Consider the following 13,480-nt stretch of genomic DNA (forward strand, 5'->3'; position numbering starts at 1 on the left):
ATATCCTATCAATATAGATATGCAATTAATATATATAGTGATCAAAATGATTTCAATAGTCTAAAGTAAATTTTTCTTAACAATTTAAAATTGTAATATAAATTTTTCTTATGTAAAATTGTAATATAAATTTTTTACATTTATTAAAAGAAAAAGGTAATATCTTAAATCAAGGATCTAATAAATCTTTGTTAATAAAATAAAAATAATTACATATAATTTATTTTTAATTATAATTAATTTATATTTAATAATTAATTTTTGTCTCAAAATTATTATTATCAATAGAAATATAGAAAAAAGTCATTATTTTTTAATAATTATTATTATTATATAATGTAAATATAAATATGGGAAATATAGTAAAATAGATATAATTATATTAAGAGCATTCCATTTTAAAATTATTAATAATTCAAAATTATATATTAATATCAATAGAGCTAATATTATAATAGATTTCTGTTCGATCATATGAATATTAGTTTATTAAACATTTGATATGCAGAATTTTATCTCCTTTATTTTTATTATCAATTTATGATTTAGTATATTGACAAACTTCTGTATTTTTTTCAACTTTTTTTTGCTATAATGCTAGCTTTATTATAATTTTTATCATAAATATCAAATATATTATTAATATATTTTATTATTATATTTAAATATATATTATAATTTATTATTATTATAAGCATATTCATTAAAAATTCAAGTATTTTGATTGTAATTTTAATATTTGTTGTATTATCATTATCAATAATTAGAGTTAATATTTTATTTTTTAAATGTCAATTTAAAATAAAATGGTGCATTTGTCATATTTTAATCTTTCATTCTATACACTATGTTACATAAAAATTTTCAAGTATAGAATAATGTTATTAAATGTTTAAGAACGTTTAGACATATTTGTTATTTTATTTTATTGTTTATTTATAAAGCATAATTATTGTAAATCACGAAGATTTACAATGTTGTATTATAATTTATATAATGTTGTAATAATTTATATAATATAATGATTGTATACAATCTTAAATATCAATAAATTGTATGATAGTATTATAGTATTATAGTATTATAATTTATTATACATATAAACAGATTTTGGAGAAGAAAATATTCAAATAATATTTTTATTAATATTAAAATATTCAATCACAACTGATTATTAAATATATTATAATTTAATCATTATATAATCATTATATTAAGACTAAAACATTCAAATAGAATATATTCATAGAAAATAATGAAAATTGTAAAATTCACAGATTAAAAGTTTTCTTAAGATTTTATATGTATAATCTGAATATGGAAATATGTGGATATAATTTATCTTTTTATTTTTTCTAAATTTTTTCTTTTATTTTTGCTAAATAGAAGATAATTTTTTTATAGATATTTTGCTTTATTTTGAATAATTTATTTTTTTATTATTATTTATGGCAAAAAATTAATCCATTTTGCATTCCAATCAATTTTAATTTTTTTTAATTTCTTTAGATTTTTATGGAAAATTGAAAATTTTGGGATAATTTCTTCATAGCATTTTTGGCATTAACAATATCAATCTTTTTTTGAGATTTTGATATGAATCTATTTCAAAATGATTTTTTTATTGTTTTTCTGAGCATTAAAAATTAAATTAAAAATATTTAGAATTACAAGATTTTTATTTTCAAAATTTATAGGGATGAATGAATATAAATATTATACATGTACATATAATTAGTTTTAATTCAAATTAATTGCCAAAGATTGTATCAAAGTTTATTAGACTTAAATATTATATTAAATCATAATATATTATATAAAATCATATTATAATATTCTTTTACACATTATTTAAATATTTTTTTTTAATAACTTTTTAAATAACTACATTAATAACCTCAAGAAGAAGATTTTATAATTGCAATAAAACTTTGAAATAAATTTGTTTAATTGTTTAATTAAATTCTACTTTTGAATAATCATATAATAAAATTATTAATTATTTATTATAAATCGATTCGAAATTATATTTTTGGATAATTATATAGTAAAAGTATTAATTATTTATTATAAATCGAGTAAATTATCATTTATTATAATATTAAAATTGAAATTAAAATATATGAATTACTAATTAAAATTTAAGAAAAAAATAGATATTTAAATAAATATTTAAAAAATTAATTATATATTTTCTAATCCAATTCAATTCCATTAGTATTAAAAAATGTAAATAAAAATTAAAAATGATTATAGAAAAAAATAAAAATATATTATAAGTACTTGAAAACTTATATTATATATAATATATTTATACTTAAACTATAATATATATAATTTATATATAATATATATATAATAATAATTTATATATATTATATATATATAATAAATCCAAAAAAAATAGAATACATATAGAATTTATTATATTTTTGCCATCAAGATTTGATATGTTTTCGATATTTATAATATTAATATAAGCTTATTAATATAAGCTTTAATGCAAAATTTGGCATATTTTTGGTCCAATTATTTCTGTAAATTTTGTTTTTTTTTTATTTCTGATACTTATTTGTTAATTGTAAATAATAATTAATATTTAATAATTTGCCAATTAAATCTTTTATCAAATTTGATAATACTTTAATGACAAGACTTGTATGAAGGATTTTGAAGATCTGGCAAAGATAAAAAAAAAATGATAAGATTATATTAAATGCGAATATATGTATTATAAAGAATTTCTTTTTAATTCATTTTTAACTTTTTTTTTTATATGTAACATTCATTATTTTTCTGAAGCATTTTGAGAAAAATTTAATTATTGAATAATATTCTTTATGTTTTTCAATTATTCTTCGAAAATTTTAACGATTAATTTGTAATGATGTATATTTTATATATATATATATATATATATAATAAATTTTTTATTTTTTATTAATAGGTAATAAATTGATCTTATTGTCAATTATATATATATATATATATTATATATATATATATTATATATATCAATTATATCAATTATATCAACATATTTTGGAATTCTTAAAATTTAAAGGGGAAAGAATAATTTAATATAATGATTTAATATGATATGTAATATAATAATGATTTGTGAAAGGATTCCTTTTGCAAAAAGATAAATTAAATTAAATTTGATTCTTATTGCAAAAAAATAAATTAAAATGCAGATTATACAGTTATATAACTGAAATAATTTTCATATACGAATTGATATGTACGTATAGACCGAATTCAAAAATTTTTTTTGAATAACTCAGAAATTAAACAAATGCCATAAATGAAATTTTTTGTAATATATTTTAAATTCATAAAATTCATGAAGAATAGCTAATGAACAACTTCATATATTTCTGTTTTTATATTTTCAAAAAAATTTAAGAAAAATGCTGCTATTCCTCAAAAAAATTGATTCTCTACAAAATGCTCTGTTGTTTTTAGTTTATTAAAAAAGATATTATAAGATATAAAAAAAGTTATATATATAAGATATATTACATATATATTATATAAGGTGCATTAAAAATATTAAGGTATATTAAAATATTAAAATAGATTGAAATAAATTGAACATTTATTCATTTGTCCAAAATTTATAAAAAATACAATATCTTTTCTTTTTTCCAATTTATTAATATATATTTATTAAATATAATTAATATATATATATATATTAAATATTTATTAAATATATATTTATTAATTTATAAAATATATATATATTATATATATTTTATATATATTTGCTTATTGTTCAAAATTTGTATCACAAAATTTTAAAGAATAGAGAATAAATTATTCAAATTTAAAAATGTTATAATTATATAAGATTCCATTTCTTTTCTAAAGTTGTCGTATAAATCATTTATTGTATTAAAAATATAAGGTAAAATTATAAGATAAACCTATAAATAAGTATTTCTATTAAAAAAATAACTTTATTTATATAATAAAAATCACATTAATAATTTATTTTTTTAATTTTTATAAATTAAAAATTGCAAAAGAATTTCATATAAATTAATATATTTTGTACTCAATTTAATTTAGATTATTAGTCAAATATATAAATATTAATAAAAATTATAACATTATTTTAACATTAAGATGTTATAAATTAATTTATAATTAAAATATAATATTAAAAAAATATAATATTGTCATCTAACACAATTTAATATTTATAATTTACTTTTATAATTCATTTTGTATGTCATTATCATTATTAATTATTTTCTTTTATATTGTCTTTTATTTCACCTCTTTGCTAATTACAAATAAGATGTCCTCGATTCTGGTGATTTTTAAATATATTATAGAGGACAAGATTTTTAATAACTTTTTCCTTTGTATATTATTGGTTTTAGTTTTTAAAATATTTGCAAAAAAAGATTGCATAAAATTTATACATATACGTATACGTATATTATAACGTAAGATACAAGCATTATTTATTTATTGTTTCTATATATGTATATATATATATATATATATATATATATATATATATATATATATATATATATATATATATATATATATCATTGCAGCGAATGATATATATACTTTACCAAAGTGCTATCACTGAACAAGATCTTACGCCACAAATGTACATATTGCACGTGGATAATCTTCAGATACGAACAGCTGTAAACATTAAGATTAATTTTAATATAGTTTTGCAAAGTTTTACAAATATAACAATAAAAAAAAGTAAAAAGTTTCTACTTTTCATACATTCAATTGTTGTTGCGTGAAACGAAACATATAATAAATCATTGATAAATTATTATATTGTGTAAATTTCTAATAAGAAATAATTATTTAATTTTTAGTTTAATTTACAAAAAAAAAAACAAAAAAAACTTATCGATAATTTATAATTAAAATAGATGCTTTAAGATATTATATCCATTATAAAATTGAAATTTAAATGCTTCTTAATAAATTTACAAAATATTTCTCAAATATTGAAATACAATTGATCAATTATCGATTAGTTATCTGTCTACGTATGCATATTTTGTTTAATTTAAAACGTTTAAAAAGAAAATTTAAAATTTTAATATATAAGATAAATTTTGTATATATTATTATACATTACATATATATTACATATTTGAAAATAAATTTTGTTCAATTAATATATGATACTACTGTATATTATAGCTGATGTGGTGTCCGTCTTTGCGACTTACAATGCTGGCTAAAACCAATATTTAAGGTTTATGCACATGCAATCGCAATTATAATATATAAGAAAAATTCTAGAAATAGTAATAATTTTTTTGCAAATATCACGAAAATTAATGTCATGTGACAATAATATACAAAAAAAAAAATTGTTCAAAATTTTGATTTTGAATAAGTCATATGCTTATAACATATTTAAAGATTATTAAAATTGATAAAGATATCCTTATTCCGAATAATTATTTATTGTTATTATTCAGAATATTATTAATTTTGGTTTGATTTTCTTTCGATTCACAAAATGTCTAAATTTAGCATTAGATTTGAAACATTTTAAATTTACCATAATCCATGAGGAAATAAATTTTTTTAACTAATTATATGTCTAAATTGCTTGTTATAGTTATACATTTATTAATAGAGAATAAATAAGTCATATGCTTATACATATGGAACTGCAGACATTAAAAGATAAGAAAATGACATAAAGAAAAATTCTTAGCATAATATAATAATAACAATGTTTTTTTTATAAATATCTCAAAAACTAAATCAAACAGAGAACTTATTATATATTGTATATTATATTATATATATATATTATATACTATACATAAAATATAATATACTATACATAAAAAAAGTTGTTATAAATATATTAATACTCTATATGTTGAATATATTTATACACTTAGATATTGATATGATTTTAAATAATATAAAGATAATATTCTTGATGCAAAAATAAAATCATCTAAGGCGATATTAAAAAATTCCAAAGATACGATGATTTTAGCAGGCCATAACGGTACTTCATAATAGAATCCTTCTTTCTTATAATAAAATTCTCGAAAATATATTGAAAATGAAAATTAAACATATTCAAAAAGAGTTATTGGTTATGAGCGAAATATTTTTAATAAATTCGTTCATGGAAATTTTCACCAACTTATTTTCGCGATTGATCTGCGATCCATTTTTATTACTTATATTTCCGAGAACATATATATACTTACAATCATTTACATGATATCATATGTGATTAAAATAATAGTTAGGCATAAAATTCTATATAATACCAATTTTGAATCAATATGATATTAGAAAGAGAATGAGATAAAATATAAAATTTTATGTAAGAATAAGCTCATTCTCGAATATCTTTATGATGTAAGTTTCAAAGATAAAATAAATCAGATATCGATAATACATAGATATAATTTTTCTAATTTATGCAGAGATAATGAAATAAAAAAACATAAAAATCTTGACAATAAATATTCTTCTTATAATTATGGATATATATAAAATAACTAATCCCATATATTAAAATAACTTAGATAAAATATATTGCTATTTATTTTTCAATCATTATTCGAATCTTCTTTTCATTGTTAACATGATCATTAAGCAAAGAACTGTTAATAATCTTATGAGCAGAAATCCTTTGTTTTCTTTTTAATTAATATAATTGTATTGCAACTAAGTTGCGAAAAATCAAATCTCTTATAATTCCATTCTCTAAATTACTTTTGAGTCAGCTTTATTTGCTGCTGACATAAATGTCCTTGTTTTTAATACATGTGTCATAAATAACATATATTTTAAAACACTGATTTGACAGATATTCTTTTCATTCTAGTTGAAACAGCTTATATTCGATAAGATGATTGCAAATTGAAATTTCATTCTATTATTCCAATCGCTGAGACAATTTTATATTTTATTGATTATAACCTATCGAAAATTACTCGCAACATTGTTTCTATCTTATTCATTTGCATCCAGATTGTGTATAATTATTCAAACGGATCATACGCTCAATAGCTTCGTTTCCAATGCTCGAGATAATGGCATCTTCTACATATGTATATATATATATATATATATATATCAGGGATGTCAAGCTTGAAGACACTCAATTTCAACATCTTTTTGAAAAATAATCGTTTTTCGAAAAGTAAGCTTTTACATTAAAATTGCACCTTTCTTTAACAATCTTTCAAAAAATATAAATTTTCGAAATTACTGAATCAGGAGGAGATATATATTTCATATTTTCTCGTCATAAAATTTTTCAAATTCTACATGATGATTCAAATAATGTTATTGTTCGTCCAATAATATTGCAAGTTTACATGATTCATTCATTATTCATCTACATTGTTAACAAAGGATCAAAGTACCATCATTCATGAATTTCATATAAATTCTAATTCTAAGTGCTTTGCGAAATTCTTTTCTTTATAAACAGTTTCTTTATAACAATTTCCATAATCGATCATGTTATATGATTATATAATCATTACTGCGCAAATATTCTCTTCATTAAGAGTCATTCTACAAAAGTTCTCTCTATCTAAAATCATTCTGCTATTATTCTCCATAAATTTCTTAACCGAATTATATTTATTTAAAACTATACAAAAACTTAAAGCTTAATATTAACTTAATATTTATGTTCATTAATACTAATTAAAAGATTTTATAGTATCTCTTTTATCATATCATAATTAATCACTTTTTTTTTTAAATATTTCTTGCATTTTATGTTCGAATAAAGCACAAAGTTCAGTTCCTTTTTCTAAATTGTAAAAACATATTTTTTTTTCGGTATAAGCAATAAAAATGAATGATCGAAAAAATAAATTGGCACAAATATTCATAAAACAAATAATAATTGAATAGAAGAGTTTTTATGATTTTGATTATTTTTTTGATTTTGATATTGATATATTCTATACAATATTCTATATTCTGAACAAATTATAACTTTTTTTTATATGTTATACCGCTCTATTTTAATTTTTAAAATATTTGCAAAAAATAATTACTGTATTATATAGAATTTTTTATATATATATGTCTTATTATATATATAATTGCACATTATTTATTCTATAAATATCATATAATATCATATATCATATTTCTATAAGTATCACAAGCGGATAACAAAATGTATCACGGATAAAATGATTAAAAATCTATTTCCTTATGATTTTCAAGATATTAATGAAATACTTTCAATATTCTATGAAAAGCGTACAAATATATTATTAATACATTGAATATTATCTATCGAAATATTACTATTATTAATTGTACTTAAAATAATCATCGTCGTTGATTATCAAATGAAATAGCCGATAATATAATATTGAGACATTGAATAAATATTGTATCAATATCACTTTAATTTTCGAGATATTTATAAAATTTTATTATATATGGTTGAAATTATAATATAAAAACACTATGATTTTTCATACTTTTAATAATAACTTTATTTTTCTTTGTAAATTATGATATGATTGTTACCGAATGTATATTATAATTTGTTAATTGTATTATAAGAAAGTAATTGTATTTATGTTTTGTCCTGTATATTGAGTCTCTGCTTTCTGTATATAATTGATCTATTGTAATTTAGTCTTTTTGTGATTTCTGTAAATTCTAATTTGTGCAACTTTCTACTATTTTCTTTGAACTCTTTCCTCAAAACAGAAAAAAAATTCTAAATGTTTTTAAGATGTTTTACATCTTTCTGCATATAAAGGAAAGGAAGATAGAAGTCAAGGCAAATGAACCAAATTTTATCGAAGATAAAAGTTTAGTAAATGAATTATTAATTTAATTGTTAGTAATTTAATAATTTAATTATTTAATTTAATTTTTCATCCAATCTGAAAGGTTATTGTCAATGAAATTTTTCTAAATTTAAGATTTATAATATAATTTTTATATTATAAAAATTTTTTATTAAGCTATTAAGCAAAAGTGATTTATGATTTTAGAATTGCATGCTTGGCTAATTAAAATTATTCATTATATTTTTAATGAATCCTAAAAAAATAACGAAATTATCGGCTATATCGTAAATTCTATCTTGCACTATTTGTGATACATATTTCAATCACTATCATTATGACTTTGCTTTGTAATTGTCAAGTTGTCCAAAAATTGTTTTATATTTTATTTTTACATTCTACGTTACCACGGTAACAGTTTTTTAATCAATCTCTTTATTATACATTTTGGATGTTACCTGTTGTAATTTGTTTATAAAATAATAGATAAATGACAAATATGAAAGAAATTTTATGTAATAATAACAATCTTTTTTCAAATATCTTCAAAATTAAACAGTAATTTGCAAAGAAAAAAATCGTTCAAAATTTTATCTTCTAGATTATGAATTTAAAACATATCTAAAAATTATTAAAACTTCCTATTTCAAATAATTATTAATAATTCTAATAATATTTTATTCAATACTTAATATTTAATATTTAATTAAATAATATTTAATTATATAAATATTATATATATAAATATTAATATTAAATATTAATATTTAATATTAATATTTAATATTTAATATTCAATATTTAATCAATACCGTCACAAATCTATATTGTTTTGTTTTTTCGATTTATGACTCGTATTATTTGCATAACAAAAATTGTCTGTATCAAATAATACTATTTGCCAAACAACAGGACATGAATATATATTATTTGATCAGAAACTGGATATAAGAATATACTATACAATATATTTTTTTAAAGTTTCAAATTTTTGAGACTATGAAACAATTAATTATTTAAAACGTTTTTTAACATTATGCGAAATAACAACTTAAAAAAGAGATCCAAATTAATGAAATTCCTTGAATTTTTTAAATAATAATGTTTATTAATTAATATTAATTATTATATAAGTTATTATAATAAGTATATTATAAATTATAATATATATTATAATAATTATAAATAATAAATAAAATTCCATATATAGTCGTGAATAGCATGATATTTAATAAAGAAAAGAGAGGGGAAGTGAATATTCAAATATAAAATTTTTTAATTAAAGTCAATTAAAATTTCACGAATTCATTGATTTTCAAGATATTAATAAAAAATATTTAATATTACATATTGAAAACTTATATATAGATGTTACTAATTCATTGAATATTATTTATCTAAATATAAATATAATACAATTGTATTTACTATAATAATTGCTATTATTAAATGTCAAATTTAAAACAATCTTTACGGAAGTCGCTTTTAAATTCTATTCTAACACAGATTGTTTCTATTTTATAATATGCCAAAGTAACAATATTTGTCACATGTGCACGACAAATATTTTTACCTGCATATTGGTTTTTTCTATTCTTTTAATATTCTTTTAAAAATAAAAATATCAATTCATAGTTTATCTAGAAATGGATAGTATTAAATTCAAATTTATATAACCGGTTTTTAATAAATCAATTATTTTGCGGAAATAAGATACCAAAAATGTTTATAAAACAATGTTATTAAACATGATCATGATCCGAATCTTTTTTCAAATAAATCTAATTTTTTTTTCCTCGATATATTTTCCAGATTCCATTAAGTTATGAACATAAAAAAAAAATATCATCATAATTTGCTGTTATTATGTAAAACTTTTAGATTTTTCTCGATATTACTTGGTATATTTTACACAAATGATCAGTGATCAGATTTTTAATAAAAAAATTTAATTTTTAAATTGTAGGTAGGATATTCTATAGATATTCATTATTACATCATCAGCATTCACTTATTTCGATATTTGATTTCACAGAATCTGTGAAATGACTATTAGATTTGAGATATTTTAACCCATTATTATTCATAAGAAAATTTTAGATCTATAGGTTTTGATATATATATATATATTTTGGATATTCTGCAATATGTTTATAAAAAACAATAAATAATATCATTTTGTAATAATCATATTGTATCGATTCATATATTGTTAAGATGTACACACTTAAATAAAATTCAATGTATTATTTATTAATATCTCTGATACTAATAAAGATTCAAAACTAAAATTTTATTTTTTTTTTTCACTTGTCAAAATTTCAACTAATTTACTTAAAAATTATATAATAATATTCTAATAGTATTTTATGCAATCAATTTATATATCATAAATCCATGATATATTACCATAATTTCGTTCATTCGATAATATAGTTTGCATAATAAAAATCATTTCTTTGCATTGAGCAATAATTGCCGAAGTACATAAATATATTTATTTGACTTTTATAATATTTTATAATATTATATAATATTTTATATAATATTTATAATATTTTAATAATTATTTCAGTGCATTAACTGTCATTCATGAGCAAAAATCATTGACATAAGTCTCGAATTTCTATATTAGTATGGCAGTTAAGTTTGATTTAAAAATCTATAAGTTGATTAATTTACAATCTACTCTATTTAGGTTATCCATCTTTTCGTAATCCAAACTTGCCATATCGACTTAGAAATTTAACACTGATTTCAGTGTCTCTTACTCATAAATAACAATAAATGCAATAAAATAATTATTAAATTATTTATAAAAGCAATATATGACTATTTAAGCAATATATGACTATTCTTATGCACTGCAAACAATTATTCTAAATAATATTATTAGGCAAAAAAATATTATCGAAAGAATGAAATTGTAATAATAAAATCGCAATGTGTGATGATGAAAAAAACTTGTTCAATAAAATTATTAAAACTATTTTTTCATAAAATTATTGAAATCATTTTTTAAATAAATATTTGTAAAAAATTTTTTGATATCATATCTTAATAACTTTTTAAATAAATAAATGTTTTCAAAGTAATATTTTCAAAAAAAAATATTAGAATAATATTATATAATATATATATAATATATTTTTGAAAAAAGATTTAAATATTTTTTTTATTTAATATTCGATTCAATTAAAAAATAAATATTTTCAGAAACTTTTTTATGATTAATAATATTTATTATAATACTTACTATTTAATATTCATGTTTCTCTACTTTAATTTGAATAGCAATCTAAAGAAAAAAATCAAGATTGACATATTATTTGATATATTTGATATTTTTAAAAAAAACATTTATTAAAAATAATTTGAATGAAAATTGAAACGAATTATTATTAATATAGAAAAATTTTATTAATACATTTATATGTAATACAATTAAATATATGCTTTAACAAGTATAATAATATAAAAAATATAATATAAAAATAAATTTATCATTTTTCTCAGCATTTGATTTTCAGATAATTAATTTATTTTCAACTATACATACAAATATGTCATTATCAGTATTCATATTAAAAAATAGAAAATTTTAAATGTCTTTTTATTTTATTTTTATTATAAATATAAATATATATATATATATATATAAATATAAATATATATACATATATCATATCTTAATAGTATAAATATGTATGTGAGGTTCGTTATCATTGAGGTTTTCATAATTAGAAATATCATTTTAAATTTCAAAATTATTTACACTGTCAGGAATAATTTAAAAAAAATTATAAAATTATATAAATAATAAAATTAAAAATTATAATAACTTTCTCTTTCTCTAAATATTTTTCTCAAAAATGGTATTGTTTTCCAATAACATCATTCTATCATTCTTCATGTTTTAACAAAAAACGAGCATCCAGTCATAATAGGAAAAGATTTTTTTATAAGAAAACTTTCACAAGTGAATAAATTTTGTGATTATTTGATAATTGCAAAAAAAATAATTAAAGATTAACTTGGACTATAATTCCAAAAGCATATTTTTGATTAATGTGAAATTTGAAGGAATTGGAAGAAAGAAGACATAATTAAATTTATTTTTTCTCCATTCTTCTAAATTTCATACGAATTAAAAATCTATATTTTTTTAAAAATACTTCTTTTAAGTAAGATTAAAAAATAAAAAAAAAAAAATAAAAGGAATATAATCTTTCATTTATTATTATTATAATATAATTAATATATTATATTATTTTTTTTAATTTCTTAATTAAAAAAAAAATTAATAAGCTTTTAATTTTTACTTTTTTAAAATAATTAATCAAAAAAAAAATAATCTCAAACAATACAAAAATTAATTAATTTTCCTTTATAAACATAATTTATTTATTATGTAATAATTAATATTAAATTAATCAAGATTATTGTTAAAAAATTTAAGAAATTTTATTAAATTAAATCTTTTTTTCTTATTGCTATATTGTCAAATAATTTTAAATAGTTTTGTTTGTGAATAATTGTTTTATAAATTACTATTATTTTAAGACATATGTTATTTATTTGATTGGGTATAATATTTATATATTCTCTATGTTATAATATTCTCACCAAAATTGAATGAATGTTCAGAATCTTATTGAATCAATCAGATT

The sequence above is a fragment of the Apis mellifera genome, linkage group LG5 (assembly GCF_003254395.2).
Source record: "Apis mellifera strain DH4 linkage group LG5, Amel_HAv3.1, whole genome shotgun sequence".
Taxonomy (NCBI): domain Eukaryota; kingdom Metazoa; phylum Arthropoda; class Insecta; order Hymenoptera; family Apidae; genus Apis; species Apis mellifera.